The following is a 20660-nucleotide window of genomic DNA, read 5'->3' as shown; positions in this document are numbered from 1 at the left end:
ATAGTCCAAGGCTGAGTCAGGATAGGCAGGTCTTAACCTCACTTTCCTAAAGCTGCAGCAGGGACAGACAAAAATTGTTAGAGTTGTGCAGCAAAAACTTCTCACAAAATATACTTTTATGGGTAAAATACCCTGGTCTACCCTTCCAACAACTATTCAAGTAGAATATCCTAGTCTACCAGTCCAGCAACTGTTCCATGTCTGTCATCTTTGTATGTGCATCTTAGGAACTTCCAAAGAACTCTTCTAAGATATTTGAAAGATACCTTACAAAGAGATGCATGGAGGTATCTGGCTGGCCTCTGTCTCAAGAACAGTTCCAGGATAATAGTTTCAAAAGAAATGTTATTATTATTTTTAACTGAGCAATCAAATGTGTACATGTAGAATATAAGAGGCAATACCCTCTCCTCTCATAATTAAAGCAAAAGGAATGCACTCCCATTAAAATAAAAAAGTGAAACTAAAGACAGGGAACAACTTGTCCATCATGAAAGCAGCTGGCATGCTAAAACTGTAAAAGCTCCAGCTGGCAGCTCACACTACTACCAACTAGCCAACTCTTCACATGGGAAAAGTGCTATATGATTTTATGTGAGAAAGCAACAAAACAGATATTTGTGAATAAATATTGGCTTGACAGGAAGTCAGACAAACTACATTTTTTACTCAAAGACATGTACTTAAGCACAAGGTGCCAAACAGAATGTCTATTTAAAGAGGGAAAAAAAAATAGAGAGAAAATCTGTATCACAGTGAAACTGAAACAGATGGTGTAAATTGGTCCTTTGTTAGCCTTAAAAATTTTAAATAAAAATATCCTAAATTGGAGTTAAAAATAAAAGAAGTCTTTCTATCAGAGAAATAACTTCCAACATAACACTTACAACTTCTGAAATTTTTTTGCTTCCTTTCTAGCCCCCTAAAAAACATATTTCTGACTCCATGCATTCAACCCAAACAAAACTCATGTAAGTAAACTATTTAATTATAGAAGTCTCAGAAATCTGATAAATATTTATTGATTCTTGGATAAGCCCTTAGTAAATGCAGAGTATATAAATGCATCCTGGTAGGAGGTAAAGAATTTTTTAAATGATGCCTTCCTACTTTAAAAACAATTTTAAAGGTAAGGCACTGATCCTCCAGAAGGCCCTCTGAAGTACAAATATATTACATTAACTCTTTATCATTCTTTAATACTCTAGTATGTGTTTATGTATCACACTAGCTAGCCATTGTACTCAAAATACATGTATTTATTTGTTGAAGGAATGAGATACCATAGAAGTAACTTTGAATGTGGTAAATAACAATTAAAAAATTATAGAACTATCAAGTGGTTATGTCGAGAACAAACAAGTCAAATCACTCCAGAGATGAAATTCATAGAGGGAAGTGTTTGATACTATAAACGCTAAATATTTGGATTTGTATCAGGCTGCTCAGTGGTTTATCTTTCATTACACTGTCCTTTGCATGGTAACTTTTCTTAACATACTTACCACTATAGTTTGAACTTAGAAATTGCAGTTTGATATATAACTTCCACATTCAATGCAGAAAGGAAGAAGAAGAGGCGGTGCTCAGAAACATGTTTCTTTTTATTGGGAAACAAAACCAGTCCTAACTCTTTTTTTTTCCCAAAAGATATGCCTTTACATTTCATTTTTCAGAAATGTATCATGTAGCACCCCTGCTTGCAAAGGACCCTGAGATAGAGAGTATTAATCTCTACAGTCTCTGCAGGAGGAGGACGGAAAGTGGAGATCAGGAAAGGGTGATGATTAACCAGTATCCTAGATCATCTACTAGAAAACCCAAACTTAAGTATGATTCTAAATGCAAACTTTCAGAGTAAAATTTCTCCATGACCAGGCATTGCTCTGTCAACTGGGCAGCAAAGTTACATGTTTTAAAAAATGAATGCCTTAGATAATTTCTAATCTGAACTTTTTATAAAGAAACTGATATCCCCAAGTTGACAAACTTAGGAATGTAGAATTCAGAACATCTAACTACCAGTTCTGTTGTTCCAATACAATGTATGGTATCTCAGAGAAACCGAAGTGAGAAAGATGTTGCAAAGGAGAAGAGAATATACCTCACAGTCCTCCAAATAGGGAGAGCACAGGCTGATCTCACCCAGTGTCTAAATGCAGTGAAGAGAGTAAGCATGCCCGTTACTGAGAGACTTAATTCTTTGATGGCTGACCTTGGCTCATGGACTCCAGATGGCCCTGTTGAACCTTCTTCAAATTGTACAGCGATCTAGAATGTTTCTATTGAGTCTTCTCACTTTCTATCCTTTATTTGGGATAGACTTGCAGCATGATCTGATAGTTCTCCCCAACTTTTCAGGCTCCCTCCTAATACCTTATCACATAGGTATTTGCCAAAATAGAGTGGTTGCACATGCTTTTTTATTGAAGTAGAGTTGATTTACAGTGTTGTATATATATCCTTTTTCAGATTATTTTTCATTATAGTTTATTAAAAGATATTGAATATAGTTCCCTGTTACACAGTAGTTGTTTATCAATTTTACATATAGTAGTGTATAGTCCAAACTCCTAATTTACCCTTCCCCACCCCTTTCCCCTTTGGTATTGTTTGTTTTATATATCTGTGAGTTTGTTTCTGTTTTGTAAATAAGTTTATTTGTATCATTTTTTAGATTCCACATATAAATGATATCATGTGATATATGTCTTTCTCTGTCTGACTCACTTCACTTAATATAATCTCTAGCTTCACCTATGTTGCTGCAAATGGCATTATTTTATTGTTTTCCATGGCTGAGTAATTTTCCATTGTGTGTGTGTGTGTGTGTGTACTTGTGTGTGTGTGCATATATATATATCACATCTTCTTATCCATTCATTTGTCCCTGGACATTTAGATTTCTTCCATGTCTTGGTTATTGTGATTTATTATTTATAAACTTTTTGATGATAGACATTTCTGATTGGTGTGAGGTCATTGTGGTTTTGATTTGGATTTCTCTAATAATTAGGGATGTTGAGCATCTTTTCATATGACTTTTGGCCATCTGTAAGTCTTCTTTGGAGAAATACTTATTTAGGTCTTCTGCCCATTTGTTAATTTTTTGGGGGGGGTGGGTATTGTGTTGTATGAGCAGTCTGTGTGTATTGGAAATTAAGCTCTTGTTAGTTATATTGTTTGCAAATATTTTTTCCCAGTCAGTAGGTTGTCTTTTCACTATCTTTATGATTTCCTTTGCTGTACAAAACCTTATAAGTTTGATTAGGTCTCATTTATTTATCTCTGCTCGTATTTTGTCTTGGGAGACTGATTTCAAAAAAATCACTGCAATTTATGTTCTTTTCTAGGAGTTTTATGATGTCAAGTCTTATATTTAAGTCTGTAAGTCATTTTGAGTTTATTTTTGTGTGTGTTGTAAGGGGTGTACTAACTTAATTGATTTACATGAGCCTGTCCAGCTTTCAGCTTTCCACTTGCTGAAGAGACTGTCTTTTCTGCATTGTACAGTATTGCTTCCTTTGTCGAAGATTAACTGACTGTAGGTGTGTGGCTTTATTTCTGTGTTCTCTATTCTGTTCCATTGATCTATGTGTCTGTTTTTGTGCCAGTACCACACTGTTTTGATTACTGTAGTATTGTAGTATTGTCTAAAGTCTGAAAGGGTTATGCCTCCAGCTTTGTTCTTTTTCCTCAGAATTGCTTTGGCAATCCTGGGCCTTTTGTAGTTCCAGATAAATTTTAGGGCTATTGGTTCTAGCTCTGTCACGGGTAATTTTTTTTTTTTTAGTTTTTTTTAAACATTTTTATTGATTTATAATCATTTTACAATGTTGTATCAAATTCCAGTGTAGAGCACAATTTTTCAGTTATACATGAACATATAATATTCATTGTCACATTTTTTTCTCCGTGAGCTACCATAAGATCTTGTATATATTTCCCTGCACTATACAGTATAATTTTGTTTATCTATTCTACAATTTTGAAATCCTAGTCTATCCCTTCCCACTCTCTGCCCCCTTGGCAACCACAAGTTTGTATTCTATGTCTGTGAGTCTATTTCTGTTCTGTATTTATGCTTTGTTTGTAGTGTTTTGTTTTGTTTTGTTTTGTTTTTTAGATTCCACATATGAGCGATCTCAAATGGTATTTTTCTTTCTCTTTCTGGCTTACTTCACTTAGAATGACATTCTCCGGGAGCATCCATGTTGCTGCAAATGGCATTATGTTGTCAGATTTTATGGCTGAGTAGTATTCCATTGTATAAATATACCACTTCTTTATCCAGTCATCCATTGATGGACATTTAGGCTGTCTCCATGTCTTAGCTATTGTAAATAGTGCTCCTATGAACATTGGGGTGCAGGTGTCATCCTAAAGTAGGGTTCCTTCTGGATATATGCCCAGCAGCGGGATTCCTGGGTCATACAGTAAGTCTATTCCTAGTCTTTTGAGGAATCTCCATGCTGTTTTCCACACTGGCTGCACCAAACTGCATTCCCACCAGTAGTGTAGGAGGATTCCCCTTTCTCCACAGCCTCTCCAGCATTTGTCATTTGTGGATTTTTGAATTATGGCCATTCTGACTGGTGTGAGGTGATACCTCATTGTAGTTTTGATTTGCATTTCTCTGATAATTAGTGATATTGAGCATTTTTTCATGTGCCTTTTGATCATTTGTATGTCTTCCTTGGAGAATTGCTTGTTTAGGTCTTCTGCCCATTTTTGGATTGGGTTGTTTAGTTGTTTCTTATTAAGTTGTATGAGCTGCTTATATTTCTGAAGATCAAGGCTTTGTTGGTTTCATTTGCAAAAATTTTCTCCCATTCCATAGGTTGTCTTTTTGTTTCACTTATGGTTTCCTTTGCTGTACAGAAGCTTGTAAGTTTCATTAGGTCCGATTTGTTTATTCTTGCTTTTCTTTCTATTGCTTGAATAGACTGTTCTAGGAGAACATTTTTGAGATGTATGTCAGATAATGTTTTGCCTATATTTTCTTCTAGGAGGCTTACTGTATCTTGTCTTATGTTTAAGTCTTTGATCCATTTTGAGTTGATTTTTGTGTATGGTGTAAGGGAGTGTTCTACCTTCATTGCTTTACATGCTGCTGTCCAGTTTTCCCAACACCATTTGCTGAGGAGACTCTTTATTCCATTGTATATTCTTGCCTCCTTTGTCGAAGATTAGTTGACCAAAAGTTTGTGGGTTCATTTCTGGGCTCTCTATTCTGTTCCATTGGTCTATATGTCTGTTTTTGTACCAATACCATGCTGTCTTGGTGACTGCAGCTCTATAGTATTGTCTGAAGTCTGGGAGAGTTATTCCTCCAGCCTCTTTCTTTCACTTCAGTAATGCTTTGGCAATTCTAGGTCTTTGATGGTTCTATATAAATTGTATTATGATTTGTTCTAGTTCTGTGAAATATGTCCTGGGTAATTTGATAGAGATTGCATTAAATCTGTAGATTGCCTTGGGCAGTGTGACCATTTTAACAATATTGATTCTTCCAATCCAAGAGCATGGAATATCTTTCCATTTCTTAAAGTCTTCTTTAATTTCCTTTATCATTGGCTTATAGTTTTCTGTGTATAATTCTTTCACCTCCTTGGTTAGATTTATTCCTAGATATTTTATTACTTTGGGTGCTATTTTAAAGGGGATTGCTTCTTTACTTCCTTTTTTTGTTGATTCATTGTTAGTGTAAAGAAATGCAACTGATTTTTGAACGTTAATCTTGTAACCTGCTACCTTGCTGAATTCCTTGTTCAGCTCTAGTAGTTTTTGTGTGGACCTTTTAGGGTTTTCTATATATAGTAACATGTCATCAGCATGTAGTGACACTTTTACCTCTTCTTTTCCACTTTGGATCCCTTTTATTTCTCTCTCTTGCCTGACTGCTGTGGCTAGGACTTCCAAGACTATATTGAATAGGAGTGGTGATAGTGGGCATCCTTGTCTTGTCCCAGATTTTAGTGGGAAGCTTTTGAGTTTTTCACCATTGAGTACTATGCTGGCTGTAGGTTTGTCATATATAGCTTTTATTATGTTGAGATATGTTCCCTCTATACCCACTTTGGTGAGAGTTTTTATCATAAATGGGTGTTGAATTTTATCAAATGTTTTTTCTGCATCTATTGAGATGATCATGTGGTTTTTGTCCTTTCTCTTGTTGATGTGATGTATTACATTGATTGATTTGCGTATGTTGAACCAGCCTTGTGTCCCTGGGATGAACCCCACTTGGTCATGATGTACAATCTTTTTTATATGTTGTTGCATTCTATTTGCTAATATTTTGGTGAGGATTTTGGCATCTATATTCATCAGTGATATTGGCCTATAATTCTCTTTTTTTGTAGTGTCTTTGCCTGGTTTGGTATTATCATGGGTAATTTGATAGGAACTGCATTAAATCTATAGATTGCTTTGGGAAATATGGCCATTTTACAAGTAAATTCTTCCAATTCAAGAGCGGCAGATATCTTTCCATTTTTTTGTATCATTTTCGATTCCTTTATTAATGTTTTATGGTTCACAGCTTATAGTTCTTTCACATCCTTGGTGAGATTTACTCCTAGGTTTTTTACATTTTTGATGCAATTTTAAACTTTTTTTAACTTCCTCTTTTTTATATTTCATTGTTACTGTAAAGAAATGCCACAGATTTCTGTCTATTGATCTTATATCCTGCTACTTTGCTGAACTCATTTATTAGTTCTACTAGTTATTGTGTGAAGTCTTTAGGGTTTCTGTATATAGTATCATGTCATCTGTGAACACTGACAATTTTTTTCTTCTCTTCCAACTTGGATACCTTTTATTTATTTTTCTTGTTTGATGCATTGCCTAGGACTTTCAATTTATGTTGAATAGAAGTGGTAAACATGGGCATACTTGTCTTGTGCCAGAATTTAGTGGAAAGGCTTTTAGTTTTTCACCACTTAGTATTATAATGGCTTTGAGTTTTTCATACATGGCTTTTTTTATGTTGAGATACGTTCCCTCTATATCCACTTTGGTAAAAGATTTTATCATGAATGGATCTTGAATTTTATCCAATGCTCATTCTGCATCTATTGAAATAATCGTGTGGTTTGTGGTCTTTTCTTTTTTGGATGTGTTGTCATCACATTGATTGATTTGTTTATGATGAATTGTCCTTGGGACCCAGGAATGAATCAAACTTGATCATGGTGTATGATCCTTCTTAAGGGTAGTTGGATTCAATTTGCTAACATTTTTGTTGAGAATTTTTGCATCTATATTCATCAAAGATATTGGCCTATAATTTTCTTTTTTGATGGTGTCTCTGGTTTTGGTATCAGGGTGAAGACGGATTTCTAAAATGACTTTAGTAGTGTTTCTTCTTTTTCAATTTTTTGGAAGACTTTGAGAAGGAAAGGTAGTAGTTCTTTCTATGGTAGAATTCCCCAGTAAAGTCACCCAGTCCTGGACTTCTGTTTTCAGGGAGTGTTGTTGTTGTTGTTGTTGTTGTTACAGATTCTTTCACTTCTAGTGATCAGTCTGTTTCAAATTATCAATTATCTGTTTATTCTTGATTCATTTTTGGCAGGCTGTGTGTTTCTAGAAACTTGTCCATTTCTTCTAGGTTATCTAATTTGTTGGCATATAACTGTTCATAGCAAGTTCCTATGATTTTTTGTATTTCTGCAGTATCAGTTGTTATTTCTTCTTTTACTTCTTATTTTCTTTATTTGGGTCATCTCTCTTTTCTCCTTGGAGAGTGTAGCTAGAGGTTTTTTTGATTTTTGTTTATCCTTTCAAAAAAACCATCTCTTGGTTTTATTTTTTTTTCTCACTTCTTTTCTTATCTCTATTTATTTTCTTTCTCATGTTTATTATTTCCTTCCTTCTGCTGAGTTCAGGTTTTATTTGTTCTTATTCTAATTATTTCAGATGGTGCCTTAGATTGTTTATTTGAAATTTTTCTTATTGTTTGAGAAAGGCCTGTATTACTGTGAACTTCCCTGTGAGGACTGCTTTTGCTTCATCACATAAACTTTGTGTGGTTCTGTTTTTATTGTTGTTTGTCTCAGGATACTTCTTGATTTGCTCTTTGATTTCATTTTTGTTGACCCATTAGTTTTTAGTAGCATGTTGTTTAGTCTCCACATAATCATTTTTTTCCTCATTTTTATTTCTTTGGTCGATTTCTAGTTTCATGCTGTTGTGGTCAGAGAAGATGCTTGAGAAATTTCTATCCTCATAAATTTGTTGAGGCTTGTTTTGTGCCCTAGTATGAATATTACTACACCTGTTTTCTTATTCTTTGTAATTGCAGGAAATATCTTTTTCCATCCCCTCACTTTCAATCTATGCCTATCTTTTGTCTTAAAGTGGGTCTCTTGTTGGCAGCATATTATAGGGGTTTTTTTTAATTATCTAATCTGACACTCTCTGTCTTTTGATTGGAGCATTTAGTCCATTAACATTTAAAGTAATTTTTCATAAGTATGTATTTATTGCCATTTTAAACCTTGTTTCCAGTTGATTTTGTATTTCTTCTTTGTACCTTTCTTCTTTTGGTTTTCCCTTTGTGGTTTGATGGTTTCCTTTTGTATATGCTTCAGTTCCTTTTTTTGTTTTCATTTTGTTTTTTGTGAGTCTATTGTATGTTTTTCACTTGTGATTAACCTGGTTTTCAAGTATGTTTACCCATGACTATATCTACTTGCTTTAAATTGGTAGTCATGTTAAGCTCAAGCACATTCTGAAAGATCTGTATTTTCTTACTCCACTCCCCTACATTTTGTGATTTTGATATCCTGTTTTCCATTTCATGTTTATCCTTTTGCTGTGAAAGCTTTCAATATTTCTCTTAGAATAGGTTTGGTATTGCTGTATTCTTTTAGTTTTTGTTTGTCTGAGAAATTCTTTATCTCTCCTTCTATTCTAAATGATAATCTTGGTGGGTAGATTATCCCAGGTTGCAGGCTTTTGCCTTTTAGGACTTTGAATATATCTCTCCACTGCCTTTTTGCCTGCAGGGTTTCTGTAGAGAAGTCAGCTGATAGCCTTATGGGGATTCCCTTATAACTGTATCTGTTTTTTTCTTGCTGCCTTTAGAATTGTCTCTTTGTCTTTAACTTTTGCCATTTTAATTATGATATATCTTGATGTGTATCTGTTTGTGTTTATCTTATTTGGTACCCTCTGTACTTCCTGTATCTGAATATCTGTTTCTTTATTTAGGTTTTAAAGTTCTTAGTCATATTTTCTTTACATACATTTCTGTTCCCCTTTTCTCTTCTCTTTCTGAGATCCCCATCATGCACAGATTGGGTTACTTTATGTTATCCCATAGATCTCATATATTGCTTTCATTTTTTTTTCATTTGTCTTTTTGTCTGCTGTGTTGTTTGAGTCATCTCCATTAATGTGTCTTCCAGATCACTAATTCATTCTCCTGCATTATTCAATTTTCTTTTTATGACCTTTAACTAAATTTTCATCTGGACAAATTAATTTTCTAATTTTGATTGACTCCTCTTCATAGTTTCTAGTTTCTCATTACAGTTATCTATGTTTATATTCATAGCCTTTCTTAATTCCTTCAGTATTTTTATTAGCTCCTTTTTGAACTTGGGGTCTAGTCTATGGAGAGATATGTTTCATTGTTCTTTCAGGAGAATTCTCTTGTTCTTTTAATTGGGAGGAGGTCATCTGCTTCTTCACTTTACTTATACTTGTCTGACTCTATTAATTTAGGAGAAATAGTTATCTACTGTGATATTGATTATTATGTGGGAGCACCCTGGTGTAGCCTGCGTGAGTCTAATATTTTTGGTGTAAGGGCTGTATTTGGTATGAATGCCTGCCGTGTCTTTCCTCGGTGTCGCTGACCATTATCCCCTTAATGGAGAATGTGTTTGATGTTGTGGTGACCCAAGCCTGCCCTGAATGTTGGGCAGGGTCTCCTCTTTGCTCTTTTTGTCACTGCCTAGTCAGGGGCAGAGTCTGCTCCCCAGTTGTTGGGATAGAAGCCCCTGGGTCTGGTTCCAACCTGTGGTATGAGGTAAATGAGTCTGAAGTGTTCCTGCTGGGAGAGGAGCCACTGAGTTTTCCTACACATGAATTGTTCACCAAGAAGTGACTTCTGTCACCCATTGTGCATGCTCACAAAGTACACTGTTGTTGCTGCTTCCCTGGGCCTGCCTCAACTGTGGGAATGCTGGCAATCTACAAGGATGTCCCTTAGGCTTTTTGCTTACAAAGGTGCCATTGCAGGTCTTTTGTAGTTTGGTACCTGGACCCACTGAAGCTGAGCACCTGGATCTGCTGTGGGAGCTGCAGATATCAGTCTAGCCTCCAGCCCTGCCTACACATACATGTGCCCACAAAGCTTTTTGCTACTAACATTAGACCCAGCCCAGCTGTGGGAGCACCAGTCATCTTCTGGGATGTTCTGAAGGAACTGAGCTCACAAAGCTGCTAGAGGCATAAATCCACCAAGTGACACAGCCACTGAGAATCAGTTCAGATTTCATCCTAGTTTCAGAAGTCATGCATCCATGGCAGGTTTGCTCAGATTTCATTCCCACCTCTGCATGGAGCCTGCTGGTGCTCTTAGAGGCAGTGCTGCATCCACTGTGAGCAAACCAAGAATGGGGCTTCTTATGGCGGATCAGACTCAGTCTTGCACACAGCCCCAGTTGTAGCCTGGACCACACTCGATGTCCTTCAGGTGGTCTCCATGCAGCAAACCCCAGTCCTCTCCCTGGGCCTGTCAAGTGAAGCCTGAGTTTCAGCACCTAGCCCCTATGTGCACCAGCAAACACACATCTCAAAGTTGAGAGTGAAGCAAGGTGTCCAGGATAATCTGTGCTGGTCTCACTGTATCCTGCCTGCTGCAAGCCTGCTACAGCACACTCCTCTGAGCCTTTGAAGGTCCCTATCTGTCCCAACTGATCTTATAGCTTGTGAAGGGAATTCCCAGCATAACAGAACCTTTTCTCTTTCACAATTTCCTCCCAGGGCCACTAGTCCCATCCTACTTCCTTTTTTTTTCTTTCTTTTGTCCTACACACTTACTTGGTGATATTTCTTGCAGCTTTGGTTGTATGAGATTTTCTGCCACCATTTAGTGGGTATTCTGTGAGAACTATTCCACATGTAGATGTATGTTTGGTGTATTCGTGGGAGGAGGTGAGCTCTTTCTCCACCTTCTGTTTCACCATCTTGATCTCTGCAGATTGCACATTTAATTCCATCCTGGCGTCAGCTTCTAACAGAACCTAAAGTTATTATGTAATAAACTTTATGTCATATACATTAATACATTAATCTCCTTAAAATTTAATGTCATTCTTTCTTATATAACAGAATAACCCAATTTCCAGGGTAAAACTTCAAGTTTTGAATACTTTTTAATTATAAGTAACCCTCCCCAATTGAAATATTAGTCAATAAAATTAAATATTTAATGTTGTTCTACTTCATTTTCTTTTATTTCCTTCTGTGTTTTAGTAGTTATGCTCTTTGAGCCTATGCTGATGGTTTTCATTTTAACATAATAATAGAAGTTGAAAATGATCGAATGATCCAGAAATAGTAAAGAAGCATCACTTTCTTCATGGTGTGATAAGCAAAAGTAGACTGCCTCATCTTATCTTATGCATCTTAAATTCTCATGAAGCTAATTAACATAAATTCAAAGTATGGCCACTTTTTTACCCACAAAGCATTAAAATGCCCTGCTTTAGATTATTAATAGCAAATCTACCACTTTCAGTTTCACAAATTAAAAAAAATATTTTATGCAACACACTGTAACTCTAGATAATTCCATGTTGAACTGTCCATTACCCTCATATCTAGATAGTTTTCATGCTGATAAAAATAGAAAACAGAATAGGAGCAGACAGGCACAGAGGATCACTTTCCTTTGAATTTTTAAGAGTTGTCTAAAAGTCACAGTGATCCAAAATCTATTGGGATTAACTCTTGCTTTTTTATTTTTCTTTATTTTTTGAATGATCAGAAATAATTAAGAGTAGATTGTGGCTTATTATTGATATCATTCACAATAGCCTAAATTAGAATTTGAATCCATCTATTTAGCAAACATGCACTATATATTTAACACTCTATGAGTAAAGATTATGAAGGGCTTTTTTATTGTCATCTAGAAACTCAAATTAGTGAGTGACAAGGACACTTGAATAAATAAAATGCAGTGATAATTATTGTCTCAAACATTGAATAAAGTGCCATATGAGCCTAAAAGTGAGAACAGTTATCTGTCTCAGTAATATATGAGGCTACATGGGAAGTAATGTATGATCTGGGTTTTGAGAAATGGGCTTATCAGAAAGAACAGAGGGAGAGAAAATCTAGACAGTAAGGACTATAATGTTAACATGCCTGGGCACAAAAGAGCACAGGCAACAAAAAGTTATTGGAAGCTCAATATGACTGGATTATATAGGAGATTGTGGGAATAGTATTAGGTATAAATAGAATGGTAAAACGAATCAGATCTAGAAAGCCATTTTATGGCATGTTAATGAATTGATATATAATTATTGTAGAGAAATGGTATAAATAGTTTTAAACATAATCTTTGTAACAATTAAAGAGGGAAAGACTTTTTTACTAGTAGACTTTATTTTTTTAGAGCAATTTCAGGTTCACAGCAGAATTGAGCAGAAAATATAGAGAATTTGCACATAGCCCTCCCCATCCACACATATATTCTCCCCTACCCTCAACATCCCTCATCAGTGTGGCATATTTGGTACAATCGATGAACCAACCTGGACACATTATTATCAACCAAAGTCCATAGTTTACATTAGGGTTCACTCTTGATACTGTACATTATGTGGGTCTTGACAAATGCATAATGACATGTAGCCACCACTGTAGTTTCATACAGAGTAATTTCATTGCTCTAAAAATCCCTTGTGCTTCATCTATTCATTCCTTCCTCCCTCCCTTTCCCCAAACCTCTGGAAACCACAAATTTTTTATTGTTTCTGTAGCTTTGCCTTTCCCAGAATGTCATTTGATTAGAATCGTGTAATTTGTAACTTTTTCAGACTGGTTTCTTTCATTTAGTAATGTGTCTTTTAAGTTTCTTCCATATCTTTCATGGCTTGATAACTCATTTCTTTTTTTCTTTCACTGCACATTTTTAAAATTTACATCTGTGTACTGTTCATTGTTTCTAAGAATGATTAGAGCTTTGGCTTTTTAAACTTACATAGTTATCAAAGAAATAAAGCCAACCACAAGATAAGAATTAATTCAAAAAGATACATATACCCAGCTATTAACAGCAACATTATTTATAATTGCCAAGATATAGAAGCATCCTAAGTGCACATCAATAATTGAATAGATAAAGATGCAGCAGATATAGATATAGATATATAGATATATAGATATAATGGAATACAACTCACCCATAAGAAAGAAGGATATTTTGCCATTTGTGGCCCTTCATTCACTTTTTTTTTCACTTGAAAAACCAGAATTTTATAACTGGTATAAACATCTGCATTGCATCAAAAACAACAAAATCCCTAGAAATAAACTTAACTAAGGAGGTTACCTACACTCCAAAAACCGAAATGACATAAAGAAATGGAAAGATCTCTTGTGCTCTTGGATTAGAAGAATCAACACTATCAAAATGGCCACACTACCCAAAGCAATCCACAGATCCAATGCAACCCCATTCAATATACTCATGACGTTCCTCACAGAACTAGAACAAACAATTCCAAAATTTATAAGGAACAACAAAAGATCCCAAATGGCCAAAGCAATCTTTTGTAGGTCTTTTTCTTTTTTTCTCTCTCTCTCTTTCTTCTTTTGTTCTCTTTTCTTATGGTTTGATAACTACAGAAGATCCTTTCATATTTGTTGTAAAGCTGGTTTGGTGGTGCTGAAATCTTTTATCTTTTGTTTATCTGTGAAGCTTTTTATTTCTCCTTCAAATATGAACAAGAGCCTTGCTGGATAGACTATTCTTGGTTGTAAGTTTTCCCCTTTCATCACTTTAAATATGTCATGCCACTCCCTTCTGGCCTGTAGAATTTCTGCTGAAAAATTAGCTGATAACCTTATGGGAGTTCCCTTATATGTTATTTGTTGCTTTTCTCTTGATAATTTTAATATTTTCTCCTTATCCTTAATTTTTCTCAACTTGATGACTATGTGACTCAGTGTGTTCCTCTTTGGGTTGATCCTTTATGGTACTCTCTATGCTTCCTGGACTTGGGTGACCTGTTTCCTCTCCCGAGATGGGGAAGTTTTCAGTGATTATCTCTCCAAAAATTTTCTCAGGTCCTTCCTCTCTCTCTTCTCTTTCTGGGACCCCTATAATGCGAATATTAGTGCAATCACGTTGTCCCAGAGTTCTCTTAAATTATCTTCATTTCTTTTCATTCTTTTTTCTGCAGTAGTGATTTCCATTAATTTGTCTTACAGCTCACTGATCTGTTCTTCTGCCTCATTTAGTCTATTCTTGGTTCCTTCTAGTGTGTTATTCATTTCAGTGATTTTATTCTTCAACTCTGTTTGGCTATTCTTTATATTTTCCAACACTTTGCTAAAAACTTCACTCTGTACATCTGTACTCCTCTTGAGTTCTCTGAACATCTTCTCCATCGTTACTTTGAACTCTTTCTCAGATAAATTGCCTATCTCCTCATCACTTATTTCCTCTTCTGGGAATTTATCTTGTGCCTTGGCCTGGGAGATATTCGTTTGCCACCTCATATGGTCTGTCTTCCTATTTTATTTTTAGGTAATTTAGTTAACATTTCTTGACCTTGGAGAGGTGGCCTTCTGTGGGAGATGTCCAATGCTTCCCAGAAGTACACTCCTCAAAGAGAGAAAGACTTGAAGCAGATACACTCTTAACTGAAATAACCCAAGCAAGAAACAATAAAGATCTTTATTAGAAGGAACAATCAAAAGGAAATCTTAGATTTAAAAATGGAAAATATGTTAAGTAAGGTACAGGCAAAAGAAGGATGTCCTCAACTGGCAGCAAAAGTCCCAGTAGAATTTTGAACATACGGGCTTACAGGAGCCTGAAGGGTAATGCAGACAGATATAGACCTAGGTAGTTAGCAGTATGGGTCTGGAGACATCCAGAGAGACACAAGTTCTAGAGATTGATTTGGAAGTCATAGGTATATAAATATTGTTGAAATGTGTGCAATAAGAGGTTTTTTCAATATAATTTACTGAGATTTGTCTCAAAGAGTGCTTGTGTTTCTCAGAATATCCTCACTGAGGCACTACAGTCAGGGGATAATGAAATGAATGGACTACAAAGAGACTTGGGTTCAAACACTTGCTTTGTCATATACTGCTTATGTATTATTGGATTACTTACATTCCAGTTTTACAGTCTGTAAATGTGAATAATAATAGTGATTTAATAATGTTACTGTGGTTGAGTGAGGTTTTTTTAGACACAGATATCTTTTCTACAATTCTGAAATCCACAGAGTTCTGAAAACTGAAAGTTTTGTTTTTATTTGTTTATTCTCTGAAACTTTATTGTCACGTCATTTGATGGCAAAATTTGACCTTACCTGTAGATAGGCTATGTATAATCCTTTTGTATCACACATAGTGGGGACACTCATGTTTGATTTGGAAGTACTACCATTAATATAGTATACTAGCTTTCTAAAATTTGAAATAAGCTAAAACACAAAACAAGTTGGTCCAAAAGGTTTCAGAGGAATCAACTGTGAACCTGAATATGTAAATTGCTTGTAAGTGTCCCTAATAGAATAAGCTCTAAATAAACATTAGCTGCTGTTATAATTATCATCATCTGACTCTACAAACCCTTTGTTTATACCTGAAATTCAATCTTACCAGACCTGCATGTTGCTTAAGATCCACTGAATATTTCTCTGTATGACCAATTGGCCTTAGTTTTTGGACTTTGGTTTCTCATACCAACGGCATTTTCTGGGATCGATATTCTCCTTCCCTTTTTCTTCAGATAAGCATCATCCCAACTCCTTCCAGACCTGAAGTCCCCATTGTAGCCATAGTTGGGTCCTGGTTTCCCTAAATCCCACCATTCAAAAGAGCTTTGGACAAATAATATTGAGGGAAAATATGATCAATGAGAAAAGAATGAGACTTAGAGTAATTCTGCAGTAGAGCAAATCCTAAGTAGCAGCGTAGTCAGGGAAGGGAAGTGCAGAGAAAGAAGGAAAAACAGAAATGCCAGGGTCAAAGAAATTAAGAGAAGAGGAAGATTTGGGAAGAAATCATGGTCAAATGTATCAAATGTCAGAGAAGACCAATCAATGGGGAGTGAAAAAACAATGGAATGAGGTCTTGTATCACTAGGATTCAGGAGTGAGATTATTATAGGTTGACATATGGAAGAAAGTGATGAAAATAATTATAGATTACATTTCCATTACACTGAAAGATTACATGTTTAAGAATATATTCTGTGAGTCCCCTGCTCCTATCAGTCCAGAAACAGTAGAAAACATTTTTAATTCCAATTCAGAGATAAATAAATCTACATGGAAAATTATACATATATGTGTGTGTGTGTGTGTGTGTATAACATATATATAAAAGAATATAAAATTTATATGTAATGTATATAATTTGTATATATACACACACAGAGGTTATATACCTATATATATACAATAGTTTATATTTATGTGTGTGTATATATATATGTAAATACTGTTGCAATAGGCCAACGTAAAGGTATGACCACCAATTGACCTGCAAGCTGAACCCAGGTAATTGGAGGCTCAACACCCGCTCCCCTGTCCTTGGAATATATGGTCCATGTGCCTTTCCCACTCCCTCTTACTGCTCCACGGCAACAGCCTTGAAACAAAAATGTAATATTGTATATATACACACACACACACACATCCACACATATGTATATGTATATGTATGTTTATATGTATATATATGTATACATACACACACAGAGGTTAGGTTTAGGCTTCTGCAAAGGAGTTTTTTTTAATTATTACTTTAATAAGAAAAGCTTTTGGTGCAATTTGTATAAGGAACAAAGTCGTGTGTATTATTTCAGAGTAAATGTTTCAAAGCTGGTGCTTAATTCCACAGTTTTCTCTTTTTCTTTCTTAGTCATCATGAAAGCATGCTTTGAATGCAGTGCCCTGCAAAGTCAACAAGAGCAATAGCAAGTCATACAGAAGTGAGAGATACACTTTTGTTGCACTAAGTGACTGAGATGTTGGGATTGTTTTTAGCCTATATCATCCTAACTTGTAAAATAAGTTACAGAATAAAAGAAACATTTTATCCTCCCTTCTACCTTAAATTTGACTATGATGTTCATTTGACTATAATGTCCATTAAAGAGTTTCTTTCAGATTAAATGGATACTTTAGCTTGCTTTCTTGCTTTCGCTTTCTCCTCTCTCTTAATGTTTTAGGAAATAAAGTACCCCTGTCTGCCTATAAAGACAATCAGATCTAAACCTCTCTTAGTGTTGCTCCTCTATGATTTTCTAGCCTTACCAAATGGGACAATTACAAATATCTTTTGAAGACATATGAAGACATTTTGGTGCATTTCCACCCACCTATGCTGAAGTTGCAACAGCATATATGCCACCAAATATTTGTAATAAATATATACAAATTATATATCCTTTTATGGTGGAATGACAAAGATAGGGCAAAATTAAATAGAGAGAGAGAGAGAGATGAAAGGGGGCAGGGGGAGCTATGGAAATAATTTTTACCAAACTGGAAGTATAATGAATTTAAACACACACACACACTCAGTCACTCACTCCCAGATATACTTACATTTATTTTATCTAAGATCCAGTGTTTTCTTTTTGTGTAATAAGTACCTTAGATTAACTCAGGACATTCTTCCATGCTGTTATTAAAATATAAATCTCATATTTTACAAGAAAAAAATAGAAATTGCTTCTTGAAATCACAAATGAACAGTGACTCATATTTGTTTTAAAAAGGAGAGGAACAACACCAGAAATTAACGCAGCATTGTAAACCAACTAGACTTCAATTAAAAAAAAAAAAGAGACTACTTTTCCCCTTGTACTATAGAATTGTACTATAGAACTAAAGGATAAATATTACCACAAAACATTATTTTACTACATATGCGTTACTAAATATTTTTAATTTTATCTAAGTCTGATGAGTACTTTATGGCTTTTTTTAATTGCTTCTTTTACAGTTTCTTAAATTTGACTTAAAGTATATGCCCAAGCCGTCTAAACTGCTAAAAGTTACCCACCTGCGTGCACATTCAATCCCTGCATTTGTTATGGTAGTGGTGATACTCTGTAGTTGAAAACAAGGCTATGTTGATTTTTTTTCCCCCCACAAATTCAAGATAGTCTGGAAACCTCTAGAAGGCCTCTGGCAGCTCACCTAGGTACCCTTCACATTTCATCACTTATAGTGTGTTTTATGGTAGGAAAATAATCAAGTGAGCTCTAATATCAGAAGATATTGCTTAGATCATCAGCAGGATAAAAATAAATACGCGTCTCTATTATGAAGTGTATATGAACTTAAAATTCCATGGTCTCCAAACCTTTTGCATTTGGATAATGGCACAAATTATATTTTCCTGCCAGTTTACACCAGATTAATTGCATGTTAATCCATTATATTATATTGTAAAATGCATTTAAAAGTTAGCTTTAACTCATCACACTGTCTTGGAAAATGTTACAGATATATATATATATATGCTATTTCTCTATGTCTATCTTTTCATTTTTGTATTCATCCAGCTGTACCTCTTCCTGGTAAAAAGTATTGGAAATTATTTGTCTTTATTTAATAGTATCATGGGAAAGAGTTAAAAGTAGGACCAACAGGGGTTGTGAAAAGATAGTTTCTCTGCCCCCCAAATCTTAGAATATTTTGTTCCTCCTTCCTCCAAGAACAAAAATGTATATTCTGCTAAGGTTAGGCTTAAGAAACAAGTGTGCAATACACTCCATATAAAGCATAGCTCAATAGAGGTGTAACAATTTATTTTAATATTTGGTGTAAGCAGCACTAAATGTGCCCTCAAGTCAACTCTGTTATTCATGATGTGGCTCACAGATGGATGTTATTAACCATGTGTGCCATCTGGTAACTTCCTATTTTAGCTAATCATTCTTGCTAAGTAGGTGCTAACTCTTTAAAATTATTATTTTCGTGTTTGCACTCTCTAAATTTGGGTGAACTAGGACAGAGTACCAATTGTCCCTTCCTAATTATAGTCTGTGGACTGGCTGTGGAACTCAAAGAACAAAAATCAGACATTTAATATATTGAGCAAGTTTGATAAGTGAAAGGTTGTAAGGTCTGAATATTCTATCCCTAAGACAACTTCTGACAGTAAGTAATAAATAAATAACAAGAATAGTTCATGCTCCTTCATTGATGATTGTAGTACAACAAATGGGTACCTAAAGATTTTGGTTGCTCAAGAATGTATAAAGTGTACATAAGCATATCATATTAGTTCTATGTTTTATGTAAGTGCATATGGAGTTCTTCTTTATTTATTTTTGATTAATTAAATATCTTAATTAAATATAAACTACTTATAAGGAATGATACATTGGAATGAATACATTCTATGGTTCTGTAATAGTCATGAAGAACCATATATTGACTCAGTCGTTAGGCTTGAAGGTGTTTAGCATCCAAGGACCTCAGAGTACTCCACTGCATTCTTTGCCTTCAGATTTCTGAAGAGTGATGAGAAATGAAATGCAAATCACTCCTGCACATATTCTATTGATTAGAATTTGTCCTATGGCTCTACATAGATGCAAGCATGGAAAATATGGTCTCTCTGTTTTTTTAGAAGTAAAATGTAGTGATTTAGTAAAGACATAGCATTGTCTCTACCACATTGTGAGTTCCCTATATTTATCAATAATATGAGTCTCTTTGTCAGTTAAAGTTTAAATGAAGAATAAAAACTGTTTAGTTCAAATCTTTGATTAAACAGTGTACTAGCAATTAGCTTCTGATTTACATGATTTAAGCTCATTTTGGATATAACGTACACATTCTTTCAAGGAGAGTGATTGGGGAAAGTCAGCAAAGAGAATATTTTAACAATTATCCATTCTTGTTAGGTGTACTTTCTCTACTTCTGTAACAAGCTTCAGGTTTGCCTATTTCTTATTTAATAGTTGAAAATACCTTTCTCTGTGCTCATGTAGGTTCTGGGTTTCAAAGAGGATAAGATGAGAAAAATCACTGGTAAATCACCCCATTTACTAAACTGACTGCTAGCCCTTTAGTAAGCAAAAGGATCTTTGAAAGAGCTGTGCTATGTCACCATTGTTTTGGATGAAGACCACATACCATTTTATCATCTCACTATTAGTAGTAATGACTAGAACATCCAAGTTTTACAGATAAATATTTAGAAATATGCATTTTTAATAATATGCATAATGTATAATCAAGTATAATTTTATCTTGCTCTTGCTTCTAAAATTATCACTGGAGCTCAAAAATTGAGCTGTCTTCTTCCCCTAAAAAGTAAATTAATTTTCAGAACATGTCTACTAATTTGGAAACTTAACAGTTGTCAGCTCTAGAAAAAGAAATCAAGAGGACCATAATGATCAGAATGGTTATCACTAA

The sequence above is a fragment of the Vicugna pacos genome, chromosome 1, assembly GCF_048564905.1.
Source record: "Vicugna pacos chromosome 1, VicPac4, whole genome shotgun sequence".
Lineage (NCBI taxonomy): Eukaryota > Metazoa > Chordata > Mammalia > Artiodactyla > Camelidae > Vicugna > Vicugna pacos.
This window is presented reverse-complemented; position numbering follows the sequence as displayed.